This window comes from Ursus americanus, chromosome 12 (assembly GCF_024610735.1).
Source record: "Ursus americanus isolate L20-20 chromosome 12, mUrsAme1.1.p, whole genome shotgun sequence".
Lineage (NCBI taxonomy): Eukaryota > Metazoa > Chordata > Mammalia > Carnivora > Ursidae > Ursus > Ursus americanus.
In genome coordinates, this window is record NC_142138.1 from 53,080,533 (window position 1) to 53,106,364 (window position 25,832).

At 34.2% G+C, this 25,832-nt stretch overlaps 1 long non-coding RNA gene across 1 annotated transcript in view; it reads right to left on the minus strand.

Moving 5' to 3' along the window:
* Positions 1-20,042: 20,042 nt before the first annotated feature.
* LOC148109193 (uncharacterized) overlaps positions 20,043-25,832 on the minus strand; it is a 99,580-nt gene continuing 93,790 nt past the window's right edge. The window contains exon 3 of the long non-coding RNA XR_015726383.1: positions 20,043-20,261. This is a non-coding gene — a long non-coding RNA (uncharacterized LOC148109193). The remainder of the gene's footprint in view (positions 20,262-25,832) is intronic.

Sequence of the window (25,832 nt, forward strand, 5' to 3'; positions counted from 1 at the left end):
ATTTAACTGCTACCATCCCTTCTACTAATTCCATTTTCAAGGGAGGTTTCCCTGCTTCTATCCAAGGTCTATCTTTTCTCCTGCAGTCTCCATCATGACCTACTACTGTCTTCATGTCATGAAATCTGTTACCTCATCTAAATCCCTCCTTATAGTCTACAAATGTGCTCTGTTTCTCTCACATTAAAAAAACAAAACAAAACAAAACGAAATACAAACAGACGAAACCTGTTTTTTATTTCCATTCTTCTTTACTCTCTACTTTTCATCTCAGCACATCCACTTTCAACTCACTAAAATCCGGTTGTAACCTGTTGAAATGACTGTTTCCATGATCAACAATCCCTAGCTGGGAAATCCAATGGGTGCTTTGCAGTCATTTTATGATCTGTTTATGATATTTGACTTTTTAACCATTTCTTCCCTCCTTCTTTCCTTCTCTTTTTCCACTATCTTACGTAACATCACATATTTATTCACATATTTATTCATTCAATGAATAATCATGGACCAGTTATTATATGCTACCTCTCTACTGTCACAAAAGGCACATTTATTCTTGTTTCCATATCTAGAGTCCTGTCAATTTTAATCCTACCCTTCATGTAGGATTTACCTCCCCCTTTAAGCCTTTCACTACCTCAGCCTTGAGTAATCTCTTCAACCTCTGAAATGCTATAAAGGTTAAAGTATGAATTAACTCCTTTAGTATTTAGTTATAGTTATCTTGAATAGTTCATTATAGTCTTTGGGGGATTAAATCCTGAAGGCATTTACAATTGCACTGCAAGTGCCTTCAGGGTAGTCACCATCTCTTTTCTATTGTCCTTCTTAGTAATAAAGAAGTGTTCAATAAGAATGTACTGATTTCTCTTAATCTCTACATGCAAGGTCTCAATTAAAAACTCCAAAATTGGGGCGCCTGGGTGGCACATTCGGTTAAGTGTCTGACTCTTGGTTTCGGCTCAGGTCCTGGTCTCATGAGTTGCTAGACTGAGCCCCACATGAGATCAAACCCTGGGTTCTGAGGTCAGTGGGAGTCCGCTTGGATATTCTTTCTCTCTGCCCCTCCCCCCCGTTAGCTCCCTCTCTCTCTCAAATAAGTAAATTAAATCTTAAAAAAAAAAACAAAACCCTTCAAACTTTACCAATGTAAACTTCTCTTTCTCTAAACTTCTACCTGTATAAATCAACAGTACTACAGAAAAATCACATATCCATGATATGTATGCCTCTTTAAAGTTTAAGATCTTCACTCTGAGTTAGAACTGAGTCAACTTGTTCACTCCAGTATTCTTTTATATTCCTACAATAAATTTGAAAGTATGGATGAAATATGTAATTTTTTAGAAAAATAAAATTTTATAAAATAAATTCCAAGAGAAAGAAACATAAAATGATTAACATAAATGAAAAGATTTTCCTTATTCTTCCAAAAAGCAAAAGATCCAATTAGTTTCAAAATTTTAAAGACTAGATACTACAATGCTTTTAATTTCAAGGTATTTTTATAATTCTAAATATTTATATGAAAGAAGCATAAAAATGATCTCAACATTTAACAGAAATTTCAACAAAAATACACTAAATATAGTCATGAGCACTGATGCAAAATTCCACACTAAAATATTCACAAAAAGAATCTAGCATCACATTAAAATTATTACCCTGTGGATTTAGTCCAGAGATGTACAGATGGATCAATATTAATCACAGTGATAACTCCAAGGAGGAAAATCATATTACCTCCGTAGATGTTAATGAGGCATTTGACAAAATTCAATAATCATTTGTTTTTAAAAATAAAATGAACAAAAGCAAATACATAAAATAAAATAAACAATAAATTAGTAATAGATTAATGACTCATTAAAATGAAAACAGTGTATCTCTCATCCAAATTCACCATCATCCTTAATGGGAAAATGCCATAAGCACTGCCACTGAAATAAAAAATAGGTTAAGATGTCAGTATGAGTACCATTAGTTAATGTTGCTATTGTGACATTTTGTGCATATATATTTATAAATTTGTATTTTGATTATAAATAGAGACCTTTAGCAAAAGAAATTTCCCTTCCTCATGTAGCCTAACACTTTGGGGTTTGAATTCCGTTTGTTTGATATTAAGATCGCAATTCTTACTTTTTTCTTTTAAATTTGCATTTTCCTGGTTTAGTCTTACAGTCAATAAAATATCTTGCTTAGCTCACTTTTTGTATCAGCCATAAACCAAGCCATTATTAGTATAATGTCAGTAGAAGGTTTAATTTAGGAATTAGAATTTACACCAATGTGGGAGTAGCTGGGGAAGTCAACATTTGGAAAGAGGGAATTGGAGGATCAGAGGGAAATTCAGCAATCACAACTGCCTGAAACATTGGCATAAATGAAACTTCCTGAACTCGTGATAAAATACAAGAAGCCGTGCACATCTGTCTACAAACAACAGGGTTGTTTGCAGAGGTCAAAGGACACTGTCACACTGCTGTCCCTGCATGTGTACAGGCATGGCCCTGGTGGCGAGCTTTGGGCCAGCAGTGGTCAGGAAGCCAGGAGGTTAGAAAACTCCATGACTCAGAGCACAGGAGGAAAAGAAGAACAAGCTGAGGACTACCACATCTAGCTGCATTTGACCATTATCATGTCTGACTACCAGGGCCTTCCAAAGTAAACAGCTTCGTCCTATCTTCATTCTAGACCTTCCATGAGTTCCCATCTTTTTTTTTTTTTTTTTTTAAGATTTCATTTATTTATTTGACAGAAACAGCCAGCGAGAGAGGGAACACAAGCAGGGGGAGTGGGAGAGGAAGAAGCAGGCTCCTAGCGGAGGAGCCTGATGTGGGGCTCAATCCCAGAACACTGGGATCACGCCCTGAGTCGAAGGCAGACGCTTAACGACTGCGCCACCCAGGTGCCCCATGAGTTCCCATCTTTGACCAACTTTAACCAGGTACCATAGAATGAAGAGGAATCTTGGAAACAATTTCTAAATATAGACAGTAACAGTAAGGGCATTTTGACAACAGATAATCCAGTATAGATTTGTGTGATTCAATATATATATATATATATATATATATATATATATATATATATATATATATATTCTTTGATTCCCAGATACTTCAGATGTGGAAATAGACTTGCTCTACTTTTATCTTCTTTCTCTTTAAGTGGTTAACTTTTTCTCATTCTTATAGCATATAACATTTGTATTTAGTTTGTGTTGGTTCTAAATAAAATAAATTCAAAGTTCATGACTTTGCTATTCCTTTCCAGTCACCCTGTGTTTGATTGAGGTTCACCTACAAGGCGTTTCCTTAACAAGGACTTTTGAGAATACTAATCCCCGAGAGTTTGTGTGTTCAAAACAATTTGTTGAATTTCCACTTGAAGCACAACTTGGCTGGACATACGATCTTTGGCTTACACTTCCCTTGCCTATCATAAAATATGGCTCCATTGTCTTCTGATGCTGAATACTGCTAAAGAAAACATGAAATCTGGCTGATTTGTTTTTTCTCTTCTAAGTGACTTGATATCTTGGCTTAGCTTTGCAAGGATTCTTTCTTTAAGGACCAATACTATATCAAATGTATTTCATTATTGACCATTCTGGTTCAAATTGTCCTGGCATATGAATGCCCTTTCAGAAATGTAGATTCAGGCCTTCTTTAATTTCAGGAATGTTTTCTTGAATTATATGTTTCTATATTCTGTTCCATTATTTTGGCTTTCTTCTTGGTAAACTCCAATTATGCACATTTGATCTCCTTTGCCTTTCTTGTGTATCTAACTATTCCCTTCAATCCTTTTTAAGTCCTCTGCATTTCCCTTTTATTTTGGTCGCATTTTTCATTCTATACTCCAGATCTCTTCCTGTGTTATCCTCAATGTTTACGCTGCATTGTTCTCCAATTTTGTCTTATATTTCGTGATTTTTTTATTGTTCTTCTGACATTTTCCTGAGTTCTACTAAAGTATATTTCATTTCCTTTTATTTTTTCACCATATTTTTCCTAAAATCTTGTGTTTGTACTTTGAGGTCTTCTTTTGTAAAAATGATTATTTCATTTTTCTCATTTTATTTTTTAGTTAATGATGAAGTATTTAGGCATAACTTTCATCTGTTCTTTCTCATTCTGTGATGTGCTTTTTGGGTAAGTCTTTTTTCCCTTTTACCTCTTCTATTAGTTGTGTGTCAATGCTGCGCCAGCTTGAATTTTACTTCTTACAATGGAATAAACTAGATTTTCCTTGTCCAGCAATTTCAGGTGTTTCCCTTAGGGAGTATAGTTGTATTGCTATTTTCTAAGACACTTCATCACTTATTTGTCATTCTATACATATTCTATGCATATCTTTCATGCACTTAGAACTGTTTATCTTTTCGGTTTCTGCTTTGTCCTTCCCAGATCTTATAGATCTTATTTCATTAGGCCTTTCCTGAGATCTGTCGCTTCTGGACCATCTTCCTCTTACCATGTGCCTTGTGCTACCCTTCAATCCATTCAGTTTTGTGACAATCTTAGTCGCTTTTAGCAGTCTTTACACTTAAAAAAAAATCTATGGGGTATATATATTTTCTGGTTTCAATGTAAGAAGAAATTTCAGGTTTTGTTTGTTAGTTGGCTTGTTTTAATTTGCCTTGCTGCTTTTATAAGATATATTAGAGGAAGATGGGACACGGTTCAAGTAGCCATTCACTAGAAGTAAAGAACTCCATTTTTACTTCTGAATGCAATAGTTTTAAAAGAATATGTCTTTGTATTCAGCAGCCTGTGCCTATTTTTTCTTGCATACTATGTGTTCTTTTCATCTTCAGAATCATTTTTCCCTAATTTCTTCTTGATACATACTTTATAAATCATTTTGTTCCATTGATTGATTTCTTCCTTCAGAGATACTAATTATACTTTACTGAAACACCTTTTCTTTAATATCTTTATCTTTTTAATGAAATGTATGCATTATTGTATTTAATAAAATGTACTTAATCAACGCTTTCCTTCAGTGTTTTAATTTTAATTTTCAGTGTTATTGTTGCTTATAGCCTCAATTTATTTCTTGACATGTGTAACGAATGCCATGATGCACCACCCAGATTGTCCCTTCATGAGAGAGGCACTCAGTTGGTAGGAGTGTTGCTGATAATGGCTTATAACTGAATTTCTCTCAGGGAATCTCTTAGACCCAAAGGGAACTCCCTAAACAAAAGTTACATATCTCCCCAGCCAAAGATGGTCCATCTCAAATGATTAGCCCAATAGAGCCACACATATACTTGACCTCCTTGCCACAATTCAGGTCAAATTCAAATGTCCATTCCAGCTCCAGAACCCCTCATGGGATTGGCTGAGGCGTCTGTTGTAACTGTATTTCAGTTTCCCCTTTCCCTCTGCCCAATCCTATTTCCCCTGTTCCCTAATACGGCTTGTTCCTAAGAATATCTGTGGCAGATTGAAGATGGCCACAAATTCTTTGACGCTCTTCTCCTAAGAGAAAAGGTCTAGGTTTCTTCCTCTTGAAACAGCTGTCCTACAACCACTTTGATCAACAGACTACAATATAAGGGACACTATGACAGTTTATGCCTAGATTCTGGGAGTATATGACTATAGAGAAGCCAAGCTAAGTATAGTCATCTCTCCTAAGGCATCAGACATGTGAGTGACCTGTAGACCAGTCCAGCTGCTAAGTGAATATAGACCCAATTGACCACTATAAACCCTATAGGCAGCAGAAGAATCACTTAGTCAACCTGCGCCCACTTCCTGACCCACATGATTCTGAAATATAATAAAATGGTTATTTTTAAGCTATTATATTTTTGTCATTGTTGTTGTATAGCGATACATAACTCAAATCACACTTCAAAACATCTCACACTCAATATCTAATTCAGAGCCTGTATCCTGAGAAACAAATATAAAACAATTGATATAAAGAGTGATTCTAGGAAGTAGACCCTAAAATGAGTCTTTAGTTGGGTCACTATTAGCTAACTGGCAATGAAGACACCATCATCTACGGTAAGAGGACAACTGATGGCTGCTGTTATGCTATACTGTTTTGCCAGTGATGAACTGGGATGGGATACCAAAGGAAAGCTTGCATTAGTGGTTTTTAGCAGGTGTGTGAGAGGTTCAGAAGTAAATACAAGGACTATAGAATCCAATGAATATTGCTGGGTGATTTGATGCACTAGTGAAAGATTTTTATTGTCTAAGGCTAAGGGTTATTAATCACCAGTTGAAGACAAAGTGTGAAATGAGAGCCTTCTTGACATCACATAAAGAGTCTCTTATTTTGTCATAGGAGTACAGAAAAATGCTGTGGATAAGGCCTAAACTTTAATTATTATAAGGGTATGGAATTCAAGAGAAGTTTGCATTGTCAAGTCGAGCCAGTCAGTTGTACCAAAAGTCAGGTCTCGGATTGGAAAGATGTCTAGGACACTGAGATTTGGATTGTGTTAATTGTATTGATGCATCCCATGTTAAAGATGATACAGAAAATTTTGTCTTGAAAAACAACATGTACCTACAGGGACATCTGTCTCCACTTCTCCTTTTCCCATTAGATCAATAATAATGGACAGGTCACCCAGCTCAGGAAGTGCTGGGCTTGCTAAGGGAGGAAAGCAACAATAAGAAAATGTTTGTAATGGATACTGAGGGTGCTGGATCAAGGACAGAATATAAAGTTGGATAAAACATAGCTTTTTGAAATGGGAGAAATTTCCAGAGATGCAGGATGAAACATCTGGGCAAGAACCCTGGGAGACTATTCTAACACACTGTTTAGATGGCTCCTGGTAGCTTAGAAAAAGTGATGACCTACACCAAGTGATGTAGAAATGCTGGAACTACAATAGCAGATTATAGAGGAAGAGACCAAAAATATCAGAGAAGTAGGCAAGCTAGAGTAGATAAAATGCACATGACCAGAAATTCACCAACCACATGTTCCATGAGGAAGCTCCATTTATTGAAATGGTAAAAGGTAAAAAGGCATCAGCATTGTTGAGAAGCTCAGTGATAGCTATCATTTATAGTCAGGTTTCTTATAGATCTGAAATACTGAAATAAAGATGATAGAATCCTGAATTAATAGAGTCCAGATGATACTGACTGAAGGGCAGAAGAAAGATGAGCATATTTATCAAAAATATCATATTTATTATAAGTAGCAGAGAGGTCTGAATGGAAATCAGAGGTTCTTGGAGACAAGATAGATGACCAGTCAAAAAGGGGTACTGTTCAGTTTTCATAATCAAAAAAAAAAAAAAAAGGATAAATGATCATGAGCCTGTGGAAACTTCTCCAGTAAAATGATCATCCCTTGCCCAATTTCTGAATATGAACCATTTTTCAGACACAGAATCCTCGAGACACCAGGTACCCATGAAAAAGGCCCCTTAAACACTATGCAAGCATATTCTAATGATTCTTCCAGTCCATTCCCAAAGAGATCCTATGACCATTTATTCAAGCAAACAATGTGGAAAAGAAAAATTAATTTAAAAGAAGCAAGAAAGGACAGTAAAAGACAGGAAAGCTGGGGAAAATAAAAAGGATAAAATAAAATGGTAGAAATACATTTTAAAATATTAGTGATTATAGCAAATATAAAATGGACAAGATGTTACAATTAAGTCAACATTTATCACAATGGATTAAAAAATTATAAAACTAAATCCAATATAGGCTACTTATGAAACCTACAACTAAAACATAGGGTCACAGAATGTTCGAAAGTAAAGAACTGATAAAAAGATATGCTAGGTTCATACAAATAAAAGTGAAGGTGGCATAGCTATAGTATCACACAAATAAACTTCCTGGCAAAAAGCATTGCTATGGATATAAAGGAAAACTCCATCAAGATAAAAATTTCAGTTTTCCAGGGTAAAACAAAAATTACAAACTTGAATATGCCAGATAACATATCCACAAAATATATAAGGACAAATCTCGACAGAACTATAAGGAGAAACAGATTAATATAACGTCACAGTGACAGATTTTAACATATCTCTTCTCATAACTTGTATTTTCAACAGGAAAAAAGAATAGAAAAGATCTCAGAATTACATAAACAAGTTTTAAATAATGGATAAAAATAGATCCCTGCACCCAACAGTTGGAGAAAACACTATTTTTTAATATTCAAGGAAAGCTACAAAACTTGATGACAATCTGGCAAGGAAGAAAGTTTAGACACATTTTAAGATTCATAATCTCTTTTCACAAGGTAGTTAAGTTTTAAGCTAATAATCACAGGGAAAAATTATACTATATATGGAAACCGATAAGCATATTTCAAAAAACTCATGTGTCAGTGGAAAAAATATAACAAATAGGCTACATATAAAAACTTCATCAAGGAAATGAGAGATGGTACAAATTAACACATTAAGAATGAGAGTGGGAACATAAACACAAATGGTATAAGAATTGAAAAGATTGGGGTGTCTGGGTGGCTCAGTAGGTTAACCATCTGCCTTTGGCTCAGGTCATGATCTCAGGGTCTTGGGACCTAGTCTGTATCCAGCAACACACTCAGTGGGGAGTCTACTTGTCCCTCTGCCCCTCCCTACCTTGTGCTCTCTTTCTCTCTCAAACATATAAATATTTTTAAAAATAAGTAAAAAATAAAAAAAATAAAAATAAAAAAGATTATAAAATTATGTAAATAATTTTTAAAATTTGAAACATTCATTTCTAGAAAATGCCCAAAAAGAAATAAAAACCCCAGGCAGTTCTTTGATCAGTATACACATTGAATCTACAGTAAATACACTCACAAAGAAATGAGACCTTGAGAGTTGTACCCTACCAAATATAAAAGGAACACACAAGTGTAATCTTTCACAAGTAATGCCAGACTCTATTGTTTTCTATTCCTGTCTGGGTGAGTTACTTAATTGATTGTGGGTCACTATTTTCATCTATAAAATGGAAATGATAATGCTACCCACCTAATAAAGTGATGATAAAGATTAAGTGAGTTAGTGCATATAAAGTGCTTTCATAAGAATCTGACACATATTAAGCACTTTGTAAGGATTTATCATCATCATCATTATTATAATAGAATAATCTCAATACCAACAAATGACAAGAACAGTATGGAAAAAGAAAAATCATTAACTAATCTCATCAAAAAAAATGTAGATCAGTATAAGTAAGAAAAAGATATTAAACACAACATACTCAAATAGGCATCAAGTCATATTTCTTGGAACTCAAAAAGATAGTTTTCAAATCCGTGTTATCTAGTTTAAAATCTTACTGAAATGGATGACTTTATAGTAAAATACACAGATCAAAATGAACTCAAAGAAAAGTCAACCTTTGTAGCCTGATTACAACAAATAAATGAAATTTAAAATACTTGAAGAAAAAAGAAAAAAAAACAGTAGATGCAAAACTCTAAACAAAATATAGTAAAAGCCTGTCCTAACACTATTAAAACAGTCTGAAAATTTATCTTTATAAAATCAAAGGTTACATTATTGCAAGGAAAAAACCAGGGTGCACCTGCTGGGAGTTCCTGAAATCTGACTGTTCAATCCAGGTCGGTCCAGGTCTTTCCTGTAGTTTAATGCCGCCTGGTAAAAGTTGTCCACTCTGGCCTAAATACCAATGGGAATTATTCTGGGTTCTGTGGCTATGTGGCAGAGATTTCCAGAACAGCAACAGGCCCAAGTATTGTCTTTGACCAATATATCCAAACAGCCAATTAGCCAGAAGTTTCTTTTCTTTTCTTTTTTTTTTTTTTAACCAGAAGATTCTTGAATGGTGACTTTATACCACATATAAAAATCAATTCCAGGGAAGTTAATGACCTTAAAAAGGCAAAATTATAAAACTTCTCAAAGATAATAAGAGAGACTATCTTCATGATCTCCTTCTTAAATGAGGTAAAAGCACTAGCCTTAAAGCAGAAAGTTGATAAATCTGCTGACAGCAAATTTAAGAACACCTGCTCGACAAGAGATTTAGAAAGTTAAAATATGATGAATAGAAAAGATTTACAACATACATAATTAATAAAGAACTAGACACCAGAATATATAGGGAAGATATAAGTAAATGTAATACTTATTTTCTTTGGAAGGTTTTTTCCCTCACACTGTCTTTTTCTTTTTTCTCTTTCTCTCTCCCTCATGCACACACACACACACACACACACACACCTGAATCATTTTTTTCCTTATTATTTCATGAAAATAGAAATCAGAAAGGCATTGTTGAAATACAGATACTCAGTTGTTGGCTAGTCTCACTCACAAGTAAATGACTTATCCCACACCTTATAGTTAAATTAAATTACAATTCACTAGCGGTAAAGGATTTTTAGAACAAATTTGCTTAAAAATCAAATACATAAATATAACAATCCATGGACGTCGACCCTGTGCCTTCTTTTTCCAACTCATTTCAAAATATGCTCTAAATAGACATCAAGATTTTAGGAAACACAATATAATAGAGAAGCCAATGCATGAAGCACCATGAAACAATATTTTCTCTTCCTCTGTGAACTTATAAAAAGTATTCCTCCACAGCCTCATGACAGTCAGATCTATAAACTCCATGTTGAAAAACTGGAGTAAATATTGTCTTAGCTTAATGGCACCCCTAATGGGCATTGCTATTGTGTAATTAAATAATGCACTACTTTCCCCATCACCTCTCAACACCTCACTATGTACAGACTATCCATTTGGGGCTGAAGATACCCTATACCTACAATAAACTTAGCCACAATTAGTAGGATATATTGAACTCAAAACTGGCTGTTTGTGGAACTGGAATTCATTAGGGTGCTCTAAATCATATTTTACATGGTCTGGAGAATTCAGCAGAAATCTGCAAGCCTCCAATTAACTGTCTTTTTCTTATAAAATCTTCCTGGTCTTCCCAGTCACACGTAGATGCTCCATGCTCAGTGTTGTTAAGTGATCTTGTACACCACTGCATTAGCACTTAATTCACAGAACTATCTTTATTCATAAAAATGTGTCCATGGAAATGAACTCTTTGAAGGCAAGAACCTGGGGTACCTGTTTGGCTCAGTCAGAGAGTATGCAATGCTTGATCTTAGGGTCAGGCGTTCAAGCCCCACCTTGGCTGAGGAGTCCAGGTAAAACAAGAACAACAACAAAAAACAAAACATGGGTCTGAAGGCAAGAACCATATAGCCTTTTTTTTTTTTAACATATCTTAGATTTTAATATGCTGCATATCCTAAATTAGATGAACAATTAATATACATTGAGTCAAAACTAAGTTAGTTGTACTCTATCCTAACTCTTGCCATGTATACCTCTTTCATGTTTTGATTTTTAGTTAAGAAAAATTACTTAGCATTAATAAAGTGATTATAATATGTTTGGATGAGTGTGTTAAACTTTTCAAATACAGTATCTCATTTAATCCTTAGGAACCTTTCTCGTCAGTGGTAAGTTAAATTAGAAATAGTGATATGAGAAAATCTTTTAGGTATACATACTTTAAATTCTAATTAAATTATATCATACCACATACAATTCACTAATAATAAATACAACATGCTAACCTATAGTTCTCTTCAAGTGTTAACAATAAATATTTGTAGATAATAGTCAATACTTGTGTATGCTTATTTCAAAGATCTATTTAGGTGGAAATAGTTGTGGACGTCCTAAGAGTAAGTGAAATAAAATTACAGCTTCATTCACTTGCTTCATTACCATACATAAATAGTAGTTCTCTCTGTCAACCAATCAATCAATCAATTTATGTATTTAAAACACTGGGCTATTATTCACTGTCATTTTATTTTAACAACTTGAATTTCTATACATATTCCTGAGCATTTGAAAATTTTAAATCAGATATATAATTTTTTATTTTAATAAAATAAACAAGCATTCCACTCTAAAAGTAGAAATTTTCTACTAGTTGGCAATAACAAATTCATCCAGCAGAATATTAAATTTTGGGGGGTTATATTTGGTTTTAAACTAGGCAAAATATGTTTCCCCTCCTAGTTAGTATGTGTTTAGGTACTAGTACCTTACTGCAATGACCAATTTCATTATAACTTTATCCATGATTTATTACAAAAGACCTCCTATGTTTAGAATGTTTTAGGACCATAGGTCCAGTCTGCACCTTATTAATGACACCAAAATAAATGAATAGCCCAATTCATCTATTACATTGGTCCACTGACACATAAAATCAAAATTGACTTGTCTTATACCCTTGACACTTTAAAAAGGTATTAAATTAATGAATGTTTCATTTGTCTACATCTTAGTTTCAGCAAACAGCATTAATAAAATATGGACAAGAGGCTTTGGTTTCTTAAATCTATCCTAAACTTAGTAAGTAATTAATTTCTAATAGTTCATATTGATTATATGCCAATGATATAGATGCAACTCCATGAAAGCATAAACCTAGACATAGTAATTTCCTAAAAACTTAAAATTTTCAATGAAGCATATTTTAAATATGTAAAACTCACAGAAAATTCAGAATTTACACTTATCCTTATAAAGCTGAGATTTAAAAATGTAGTGAAAACATTCACTGTTCAGTTGTTTCCAATAAAGAAACTAGGAGAATAAGAATGATCAAAAAATAGAATATATAACAAAAGTATAAAGAGAAGATAAAGTTTTCATTTTTGCTATGACAGATTTTAATTGTACATGTGCTTTTATTGGAAGACAATACCTAACTGACCTTTAAAATTATCTGTAATTTAATGTCCCTTTTTCTTGAAGTCTTCATCCCTATGTTTTAACTCAAATTTAATAATATTTTTAAAGTATTAGATATAGTTATTTTTATGTGCTGCAATTATATTAATTTACCCAATACATAGCTCACAATATCATGGTGAATAGTAATAAATAGTCAAATATACAATCTCCATCTAGTATCCATTGTTGTTAAACCACTATTGGTATTAAGAAAATCAACTATCACTCTATGATAGACGAGTTAATGATGGTTATTTTGTCTTTTGGAAAGATATTCAATGTTGGTAAAACATGGCAATTAAGAACACATTCTGACTTTTTTTTTTTTTAAGATTTTATTTATTTATTTGACAGAGAGAGACAGCGAGAGAGGGAACACAAGCAAGGGGAGTATGAGAGGGAGAAGCAGGCTTCCCACCGAGCAGGGAGCCCGATGCAGGGCTTGATCCCAGGACCCTGGGATCATGACCTGAGCCGAAGGCAGACGCTTAACGGCTGAGCCACGCAGGTGCCCCCACATTCTGACTTTAAAACGAGAGGACAGGGGCGCCTGGGTGGCTCAGCCGTTAAGCGTTTGCCTTCGGCTCAGGTCATGATCCCAGGGTCCTGGGATCAAGCCCTGCATCGGGCTCCCTGCTTGGCGGGAAGCCTGCTTCTCCCTCTTCCTCTGCTGCTCCTACTGTTTGTGCTTTCTCTCCCACTCTCTCCCACTCTCTGTCAACTAAATAAATAAAATCTTTAAAAAAAAAAATTCTCTTGAGTTCTGTCAACTGCTCTAGCAAATTAATGGAACCTGAGAAGGGTACATGGGAGCCTCTGTTCTACAGCTAGTCAATCAGGCACAGGTGACAACCTGGATTTGTGGTTGGCATCTGGAGTGGAGAGGGGGACAGTCTTATAGGACTAAACTCTTAGCCTGTGAAATCTAATACTATCTCCAGGTAGATGATGTCAGAATTAAGTAAACAAGTAAAATGCAGGACATCCAGCTAGTATCACAGAACTGCTTGATATAAGGAAAACCCTCACATATAGTGAAAGAAGTGAAGTAGTATTCAGAGAGTTTATGTAAGTGAAAACAATAGCGTTTTTCCAGGATAAACATCTTATTTTACCATGGGCAAATAAATATCAAAAGAAATAGCTAAAGGAGTTTAAAAAAGTCATATTAAATAGTTAAGTTTAGGGGAACATAGAGGGAATGAGAGAACAATTAATTTTCATTAGACACTCTATAAAACAATTGCACCTTTTTCATTGAAATATCTATACTTCATTATAAATTTTTACAATAAAATGATACCTCAACAATACAATAAATAAAATTTAAATGTAGTGGATCTAGGAGATTAATTTTCTTACATCATACCATGCAAATCATAAAAGTTCTAACAAGTAAAGGTCTTTCCTCCAATGCATTTCAATATGTGACTTAATATTAAGAGTAATAACCAAAACTGGAAATATTGTTATAGAAGATTTAAAAAATGTACCAAATTTTAATCAGGTCTCCTTTTTAAGGGTCTTATTTTAGCACATCATGTTATAAGGAGCCCCAGAGAAAGAAGGTAAGTTCAAAATACTATCTCCAACTGGGTGAACTTTGACAAAATCTTGAGCCTTTTTTTTTTTTTAAGTGAGGAATTTTTTTTTTTACTCAATTTATGTAAACTAAAAACAAAATAGTTCATCCATTTCTCCCACTTCCTAGAGGTGCTCGAGGTGCTGCCTCTAGCAAGCACCAAGACTTGTGTGTGAGTGTGTGTTTTTTTATTGTTGTTTTTGTTTGTTTGTAGATTCCACCTGTAAGAGAAATCATATGGTATTTGGCTCTCTCTGTCTGACTTATTTCACTAAGCATAATAATAAACTTGAGTTTTCTTACTCATAAATTTGGGAGAACATTGTGTGTTACCTAATTCAGAGTGCTATTATCAAAAGCCAAAGGGTAAGCCTGAAAGCAATTTGGTAACTTCAATGTACTACAAATTTATGATTATTATTTGGCAACAACTTATCTAAAGTTAGTTTACATGGCACCTGTGATAGCGGCTTTATTTTCCTGGTACCTCCCATCGAGGCATTATTACCCTACAAATAGTATCAAGTCTATCTGGCCTTTCATATATTTTGTTTTCAATCTTACTCAGTTTATTCTTATAGCCAGTGGCTCCCAAACTTGACCACACACACCATCATCTGGAGAGTTCATTCAAACTCAGATTGCCTAGTAATATTCCATGGCATATAGATACCACAACTTCTTTATCTATTCTTCCATCAACAGACATCAGTTTAATGTAACATTGTATGTCAACTATACTTCAATGAAAACAGCAACAAAACTTTGATTACCCATCTTCAGTGTTTCTGAATCAGTACTTCTGGGTAAAGTCTGAGAACAATTGCATATTCCATGCTGTATGTATCAATTTGATTTAATCTGAAATTTCATACATAATTCTGAGGTAACATGATTATTAAACAATCTCAATTTTGGACCTGAAAGATACTTTGGGAATCATTGTAACTAGAATTTCTTAACCTGGGTTTCAAATATGGGTCAAATACTTGAACTCACAGAAAGTGCATTAAAATTGTGTATGTAACTACATTTGTGCATTTTCTTAGAGAGAGGGTGCAAAGCTTCATTGGATTCTTAAAGGGTCTCTCTATGACCCCAGAAGAGTAAGAATCGCTAATAGTTCAACCCCCTCATATTCTTTCTATGGTTACTTTGATTCAGAGGAGTAGCTTGACACAATTACATAGCTATTCTTATAAAACTGGGACTGGAACTCAGGTCTCTTAACTCTAAAGCCTTCTCGTTTTAAGCGTTCTTCAACTTAGGTTTCCTACACTAGTGTGTTTTGAGTGTCAGGCATAATTTCAGCCAATCACATAACATAACATTGAACATGTGTTAATTCAAAGAATTTGATAGAAATATAAAGATATCATGTCTCAATGGCCTTGATCTAGTGATATTTATTTTCCATTAGTTTCCTTTCATACTTTTTCTTATTTCCAACTTGCCTGGAGTCTTTGCTATAAGAATGCAGACATTTCTTTTTTCCCTGATAAGCAGTTATGAACACTCTCTTCAGTGACTTGAACCACTAGAGGAAAAATATCATTGAGAATATCCTTGTGCTGTTTAAAACTACCCCTAAAGAAAATGTTAGAGGGGATATGAGTAGGCTTAAATAGAGAAGTTTTTTTTGTGTGTCTTTTTTTTTAAGATTTTATTTATTTATTAGAGAGAGAAACAGTCAGCGAGAGAGAGAACGCAAGCAGGGGAAGTGGGAGAGGAAGAAGCAGCCTCCCAGCGGAGGAGCCTGATGTGGGGCTCGATCCCAGCACCCTGGGATCACGCCCTGAGCCGAAGGCAGACGCTTAACAACTGAGCCACCCAGGCGCCCTTAAATAGAGTAGTTTTAAAAAACCTAAATCCTAGTTGATGCTCATCCATAAACATTGTGTAAACAGCCAATTCTTCTAATTTCTCTAGGTTTTCTCACATGTGAATAAAAAAGTTCATACCAATAGGTGATTACTAATATCCCTTTATTTTCAAATTCTGTGATTCAATACATCAAAAGTACTACACAGTATTTCTTAGCTTCTTGCTCTTTTGCCCTAAGTATTTTCTACTTTTGTCTAGGTATTTTCTAAGTTTGCCCTACCTCCTTTCTTACCTTCCAAAATTAAAATAAGACAGTCTAACCGTGTGATTTATGATGGGCACTTTGGGCCATCCACTATAAATGCCAACCACTGGAAGAACTGGAGACTGAGGATATTAGCCTGACCTCCAAGAGGAGCTAGAAACTAAAGGACAGCCATGTAGACAGTATGTTATTGAGCCCCAATAAAAACTCTGGATGTCAAAAGACTCAGGTTAACTTTCCTGGTTGATATTACTCTGCATATTTTCACACACTGTGGCCAGGAGGAGTTAGGGTCATTCATGACTCCATAGAGAGAGGGAAGCTCTGCATTTAGACCCCTCCCAAATTTTGTCCTTTGCATCTCTTCCTTTAGCTGATTTTCTATATCTTTTCTTTGTAATAAATGCAACCATGAATAAGATAGGTTTCAGTGAGTTCTTTGAGTCTTTTCAGCAAATTGTCAAAACTGAGGGTAGTTTTGAAAAGCAAATTTTATTTGATACCAAAAGTCAAATTTCACTCTGACCCTGCCATTTGGCTAATTCTGGATGCTGTGACAGTATGTTCCTCTGCTCAGCATCTATATCCTTGTTAAATTAATTTATTACTGAATAAAAAGAAATGAGAAAAAAATATGGTATTTTAGACTATCAGAACTAATAAGCAGGTAGTACTAAAGTATTGTGTCTTATGTTATTAAAAATTTCCTTCTGTATTACTTATTTCTGTAAATTTGGATAAGACATTGTGCAGACTTCATGATTAACAATCAATCAGGTGGGTGTTTTTTTTTTCTTTTTTGAAATTAGTTAATTGGCTTGAAAGTTCCTTTTAATATGATACAAGTGAAAACAAAGGGGGAAAATGAATACTTCCACTCACCAACCCATGTATAATTGTGACTTTTTAAGAACACTGGGTTGCTTTTATATACAGAAGTATGAGTAAAAAACTTTGAAAAAGATGTGCTCTAATAGATAAATCATGATTCTATATTCCTAATTACTGTATCAATAATACATTCTAATTTATGAATTAAAAACATATCTCAGTTATTCTACAATGCTAAGTAAATAATCATTGCCCTCATAAACACTGTGATAAGCTTAACAGTTGACCTTTCCAGGTTGGAATTCTTAATAGAACATGGAATACTGTGTGTTTTTAGTTCAGGAAAACAGGCTGCAGTATAAACTTTGTGAATAAGAACATTTGAAGTTCTTCTCACAGAATGGAAAGAAAACTGTGAGTGTTGACTCTGGCAGCTAAGGGCATATGCTTCACCACTGATCTTTCAGTGAAGAGATGGAGAGAATCACAACTCAACATGCTGTATAATCAAAACCAACCCAGTGTTCTTCATAGCTCCCTATATTTGGAACTCTTTGCCAAGAGGATCATTTTCTATAGACTGTCTAGGTTTCAAGCTGCATAATGGTTCTCTCCACAAATGACACTCTATATTTCTTTAAAATAAGAAACTACAAGAAAAACAACATAAATTTAATGTCTCAGAAAAGATTAAGTGAAAAAGGCAACCGTTTAACTATTACCTATTGCTAAGTGAAAAGATAACAGCTTTTACTTTACCAAATGACTGAGGCAGGTAAGAACACATTGTGAGATCTCATCATTGGGGTAATAGATGTATGCCACAAGAACAAATACATCACAGAATTGCAGAAATCCTTAGAATCATATATTGTCAGTGGCTAAGGTTCAACTAAAAATCAAGTTCATCTTAAGTTTTCAACAAAATATATCCTGTGAAGATCTAATAAACAAACAAAAGATGTCCTCAAATGGCTCTGAATGCTAAAAAATGGAAATGATTGGAGACAGTATCGTCAACTGGCTGAAGCAGGCGCCTGGTTTACTCCAAGACTAGGTCAGATAAGGTGATGCTTCCTTTGAGGAGCAGTGTTACTATGCACCCTACTGCTGTCATTTAAACAATCTTCAGTCAGTGACTTTCCCTGGAGTATGCTACGGAGGGTTCAAAAGGGGATTCAGGCTTCGTGTGGTCCCCTCCCACGGATTTAGTTGTTTGTGTAAAATAATTGCCTTGCCAAAGACCTCCCTACCAAAGATTCTGATTTCCATTTATAAACAGGTTATCCAATTTTTTTCAAGAATGAAATATTCATAATATTAGGAAAATATTTTTAATCAAAGCAGTACATAGTTCAAGTAAAAATAAGCATTTAAAATTATACCTATTACCATGCAATATAACCATTAATTAGAAATAATGACGTCTTATCTCACTACTATAAAAATATTCCAAAAAGTAGAATAATGAAGAGTTATTAGAAAAATAATTATGGAGGCATAAAAATGTTGAATGAATAAATTAATTCAAAACTTAATCTCCACATGTGTAATTAATTGATGGTTATATCATAAATAGGAATCAGGCATTATCACTTGAATATTCATGTACTTCAGGCTAGATGAAAGCTAGAGGAAGCATAGAAATAGGAGCATATGTCTTAGTCTACAGTTCATCATTCTCAAAGAACATAGGTGCTGATAAAAAGTTTGAACACCTGTATCTTTAAATTACATGCTGTAATCATCTAAATAATTTAATAAAAAATATGTCACCTATAAAATAGTTTTAAGTGTGTTGTAATTTTGCAGCTGTGTTTAATAATTCACTCTCATACCTCTAGACCTTACAGAAGAAATAACAAGGTAATATTAACAGATATAATAGAGAAGATCATTTAACCAGCAGAACTGAATATATAGATACTACAAAGAATGGAGAAGATTCCACCAAATTAACCCCTTACTTGATTAGTAGACTCATTTTCAGCCCCTTCTTAGTGAAACATGATTCAACTAAACAAACATTTACTTGTTCTATTAGGACTCCAAAAAAAGTAAAAACATCAACTTTGTTCTCAATTAAGTTTTCAGTGCAAGTTATGAAAACCAGCATATACTGAAGAATTATGGAATAACTCCAATTATGATAATTACAAATATACGAAACAGGAGTCACAATATTTAACAATGCTTTGGCATATCATTGACCTCAGAATAAAGTGAACATTGCATCCCTAGAAAATAGCAGTGTATCTCACACGGGTAGGGAAATGCATTAGGGAATATTGTTGTCTATTCATTCATTTATTCATTCATTTATTCAACAATGCATTTATGGAGCATCTATTTTGAGCCAGATACTCTTCCAAAACTGAATATACAGCAGTAAATAAAAAAACAAAAATAAAATTTTATACTCATGGAAATTACATTCCAGAGAAGATACAAGTTTTCTCTTTTCTTGTATCTAAGTCTTCAACATCCACCTCTACCACCTCTTCTCTGAATTTGGCAAATAGCCCAGTCTGGACCCATCAGAGTACCACATATTTCTAGCAACAAAAGTTGGTTCAGCATTAAGCAGATGACCCAAGTAAAAAAGTAAGAATTCTTCTCTAGAATTGACATTTCTTTTCAATTTAAGTTTCTGTCAATTCAACTTGAGAAATTCTGACTTATACAAGTGTACTATAAATTAACATTAAATGGATAAATTCATTATTCTAACAAAATTTAAGGTAAAGATAAATCACTATAGTTTGTAGCTTAGAGAAAGTCATAAAAAGAATAAGTCATAAACAAACCTTAAAAAATGTACCATTTGGGGGCATCTGCGTAGCTCAGCTGGTTAAGCGGATGACTTCTGTTCAGGTCATGGTCTCAGGATCCTGAGATCCAGCCCCACGTTGGACTCCCTGCTCGGTGGGGAGCCTGATTCTCTCTCGGCCTTCCTCTGCCCTTGCTTGTGCTTTCTCTCAAATAAAAACCTTTAAAAAAATGTAACATTTAATTTGGTAAATGAGTCATTTTCCATGGAAGAAACAATAGAGCTCTATTAATCAAAGAATTGTTACATAGGACTTATTCCTCAAGGTAAGTAGGCAAAGAGGGACTAATTACAATTTTAGGAAACTTTAAGAAAGAGTAAATTGTGAAGGACTACAGATGAGCTTCCATGGTCCATGCTGTTCTCAGTAACTCGGGTGAAGCTAAAAAGTATGGTGTACTGTTTCATATATTGCTCTCTTTTTTAATTTGGAAATTAAAAATTGTAAACTCCATAAGGACATAAACCTATGCGATATAAACTGCTCAGAATTATTTCTTTTTCATGGCTGTCATTTAGGAAGTAAATTACTACAAATAAGATTTTCTCAGAGGCTAGCAAGTGATTTTTTTAAAACATCATATTTACCAACACTACTGATAAAGATGAAAATTGTAGGCCTTATTTAACCTACATAACAGGCTAAATCGTTCACAGTCAAGGTAATTCAAATTCATGTTAAGCTCTTTGTATATATTATCTTATATAACTTTTAAAAATCATTATTTTTAATGCTGTAGATATTATTATCTTCAGTAAAAGTATCATATACAATCTTGTATCTGTTCATCATAAGTCAAAGTAGCCATAAGAAAGCCATATAAGTCACCATGCTCCCTTGCCAGAACCACTATTTATAGACATTTTACCTATAACAGAGATACACTGGACATGTTTTTTTGGCGAATGATTTAATGCTTGAAGATTAAAATCAACATTCAGCCAATCAATGTTTCAAAGTCAAAAATCATCAACATGGAATGAACTTATAGAATATGAGGATAAATATGAAATTAAACCAAGTAATTTATTTTTATTAGAAATTTATTATTAAAATACAATACCCAAATTTTAAAAGTTTTGTATCATTGTGCAACAACAAACTGCTCCTGTGGTCACTACCTTGGACATTTGCCACACTAAATAGAAACTGACTACAGCTGAGATCAGTTAGGAGGCAAGGCCTTTTTGGGCTGGCTCCACCAAAAAGTATGTGTTTGAATATTAGCTATATAAATGATGACAACATTACCAAGCCATTAAGCTTCTCTTCCCCTCTAACATTAACTGATTAATGTAAAGAATTACACACTCTTTTAGTCCTAGAAATGAAGATTTTGGTTAATGCTGATGAAGCAGTTTCAGGATTCAATCACACGAACTCAAGTTTTATATAACAGCTTAAAGAAATAGCTTTTTCGGTATTTTTAGATGCAGACTTAAAACTAATTTTTTAAAACTTGTAGTTACTAACACTAATATTTTCTTCAGGCACTTCCTTGTGAGAAAGTATCTGGGGCCGATTTTATGTTCTTCTAATTCATCTTCAAGATATAAAGAATTCCCAAGTAGGGTATTTGTTTTAGAAAGGCCTATGGCCAAGGCAGAATTAAATAATTAACAATTAAATAGATCTTAAAAATTATTTTTATTAGTGGGAACAGTGGATGTACCAAATAATTCTAGAAAAATTAGAATTTTAAATGATAGTTCTGAAGAACATCAATACGGTAAAAATCCTTTTCACACTAGTTATTATCATTGATGCACAGGAATCGGGTTATTGTGGCCACAGTTCTATCAGATGACCAACTCACAGTGGCCATTAGATATCAGAACAAACTAGAGAAAATTAATACTGTTAGTCCAGATTCTCCATCTAGGAACTTAGAATTTTGAATTGAGAGGTAAAAATAAGAGAATTTGCTGAGATGGGTCATGTTAAAATTCTGGTTCTAAAAGGAAGGTCCAGCATTTCTGCTGCTAAGGTTTTTGGAGCTGTCCTGGTTTGAATCTTTCCCAAGAGCTGAGGCCTCTTAAGCCAGGGGTCACTCTTGAAATTCAGTTCTAAAACTTGTAAGGTTTATTTAATTTTTTTTTTTTTTTCAAATTACACCCCTGCATTTTTTACAACTCTCCCTGGACCACTTCCTATTGCTGGTGCTCCCCTCATAACTCCTGTTCAGGTGACTCTGGTAAGGGATAGCCCTTGGCTCGCTCAGGGATCACATCCTGACCCCAGCTTGAGTGGCCCAGGATGGAGCACCTGCAAGTTTTAGCTTCACTGTTTTTGATGTGAATTAATTAGCCCAAGAAATATTATATTCATTTATCTGGATGTGCCACGAAAGGATCCATGACAGAAATAAGCCTGTGAAATATAGAAATATTTACAAGCCAACAATTACATGACATCTAAGTTTCAGGTTGTCATCCAAGAACTGTATAAATCTTGTGCTCAGTATCTCAAGAAGTTTCTTTTGTATTGTTAAATTCAGTATTGTAAATAATCACTCTTTCAAAATTAACACACAAATTAATATAATCCCAATAAAAAGACCAACACATATTTCACTTGTTCTTGTTCTAAGTTTTTCTTAAAACTTAAATTTAAATTTTGTTTAGAAAAATCAACATGTAAAATATCCAAAAAAACATAATTTGAATGTGTGATGATGGAAAACTCTTCCAGTAAAAAGGATATTATAAAACTACAATAATTAAAACAATGCAGTTTAAGCACTGGTGCAGATAGATAAATCAATGGAGTAGAATAGATGGTAGAGAAAGGACATTAGTGCATATGATGATTTAATGTATGAAGAAGTTGGCCAGTGTAAGCCAAAACATTTAGGGTTACAAGTGGAAAAAAAACACAATTCAAACTGATTTAAGTAAAAGGGGAACTTAATTGACTAATAGAACCATACCACGGAAATGCAAAATTTACAGCTGGGTCAATGGAAATCAGGGAATCTTCTTTCTTTCTATGAAAGTCCCTAGTGATTTTCACTGGGCCTGGCATGGAGAAGACAAGCAATTAATATTTGTTGACTGAATACACAAATTAAGAAGCCTGGGATTCAACGTCAAGTATTTGGATGGGTTATGCAGTGGTAGATGAAGTACAAATTTGATTCTTAGTCTCAATCATGAGACTAGAAGTAAAATTGTGTCCAAAAATTTTAATGCCTCAGAGGAAATACAAAACTGGGACCAGAGAAGAGAAAATACTAGAAAAGCCCTGGGTCAAGAATTTAGGGGTGCAGATGAGTGGGAGAAACAAGTCTAAAGATGCATTGGTTCAAAACTAGTTTATGACGTGTCAGTATCAATGTACAATTTGGAGAGAAAATCACATCTATAAAAGTAAATTAAAAATACTTACAAAAATAAATTTAAAAAATCAAATGCATGCTACCCAACAAGGAGATAGCTCATGTTCTTAATAAGAGAATTTTTTTTTATTAAGTGTCATATTCTAGAGAACTTGCTAAGCAACAACTTAATCAGACTGGAAATGTTATCATCCCCATTTATGTGTGAGAAACTAAAATTCAGAGAGGTAAGCAAGTTGACCAAGATCATAGTTAAAGTGGTACAGCTGAGATCCAAGACCTAGCTCTCTGACACCAGAGCCCACACACAAACTTTACACTGAACCTAACATGTATGAATATATTTGAAATGAGAACACATTAGAAAAATAAACTTATTTTAACTTATATATTAGTTGTATATGTATTTGTGTGCATCTCACACCACAACACTAGGGTTTATAAACTTTCATATTCTATTATTGTTTTAAATCAAAACAGTATTGGTTGGCAAAAAATTCAATGTCAGTCTCTCTGGGGTCTCCTCAATAATTCTCCATGGGATCACATAAAATTTCTAGATTTCTGTGGTGACAGAAAACCAGGGAAAGTACCCAATCCATAATTCCATGAGTGTTACCATCTTTACTATTGCTCTTTTGGCTGCATTGTTGCTAGTTCAGAATTCTGAAAACTATCTATCTGGTAAGCCCTGAGGCTTCAAACTGACAGATTTGGCTCTTAAACTCCTGTCCATTCATCTCAGGCTCAGCCTTGGCAATTTTTTCTACTCTCCTAAGGTTTTAGCTTTCTCACATGCAAGATCAGTCTGCATGAAATGTCCAACATTTCTACCAACAAAGCAAAGCAAATGCCCCTTATGTTTCTTTGAAATATTAGACCACTCTGAAATGTTCTTCTTCATGTCTGTAGTTGAGCTTTTATAGTCTTCACTCAAGTTCAGGATACTTTTCAGAATCTTCAATTCTGTATGATAGCCCAGGCTACCCCAAAATGGTATGAAAAGGGATTGTTCAGATAACAAAGTATTGGGTTTTCAAGGGGCCTGTGGAAGCATACCCACCAGTGGCTTAATAGAAGACAAAGCAACATTGAGTCTTTAGTTGCATATTATTAAGTCTCCATGTGTCCTAGCTGGCAGAGTACGAATTTGGGTTACTAAAATTATCTCTCATATCTGATTCTCTTCTGGAATGAACCAACACTTCCCCCTCCTTCCCTTCTCCAATGAACTTAAAAGTTGAAAACAGTTCTCAGGAGGAATTCAGTTTCCATCAGGTGGAGCTCACAGCGGACAGTTTACTCAGAGCAGCCTCTCCTGTGCCTGGTCATGCTGGGCCTGAGACACACTTTCTGGATCTATGCTTCCTCTGGCCAAGGCCAAGTCTCCAAATTATCTGGCCTTTCAATCAATGTTGAAACCTAACCAGCCCTCTGGTTGGCATTTTAAAAAGCTGATCCTGTTCTAAACTTGTTCTAAGCTTGTTCTAAACTACTCAAACATTCAGCCATAGAACTGAACACTTTTGAGAATCAAATGGCCTCCAACTCAGATTCTAGTCCCATTTTATCATTGTAGTGCTCTATGACCTCAGATAATTTCCATTCCTCTAGCAGTGAATTCTTTTCAAATATCTTCTCAACCAACCCAGAAGTTTTATGCCCTTCAAAAATCCTCAGTTTGGGACTATTTATAATTTTCTTCATTGGAAGAATAGTGTTCCCTAGTTCTAGTCAAAACATTTTAGCCTATGTATAAATTATATTCAAGTTTGGGGATATATGGAAATTTCAGCAGAATATGACAGAGGTCTACAATTCATTTCACCTGAGCTTCAGCAGAAATATAGTTTTCACTGTGATCCATTACACAAATTTATATGTATTTATAGGTATATAAAATATAGATAATAAAAATAAAATAATACACTCTTACTATATGTGATGAAACCAAATATTTCCACTTTATTCTGTTGTACTTAAATGTTTTAAAAAAATGCTTTTGTGTGTATGATTCTCCAATTTGATTTCATGATTCACTAATGGGTCTCAAAAGGCAATTTGAAAAACACTCCTCTAGGACCCTGGAGACATTGGCTGCTATCTGTTCAACTCTCAGATGGAAATGGGGAAGTTATTTTTGAAATTCATAGCCTGAAACAGGGAACTTAAATTTCCTCTTCTATACTCTCTATTTCTTAGCAGTCTCTTGGGAATCACAAAGAAATTCATTGGAAAAGGCTAATTTCTCTCCCTTTACTAAAGATTCTGCCAATTACTATATATCTGCTCACAGTTCTTAAAATTAGCTCCCTTCACACTTAATCTCTTATCAGTTCACTGGTATTCACCAGATCCAGAGAGCTTTATGAGTGCCCACTATGCATTAATTC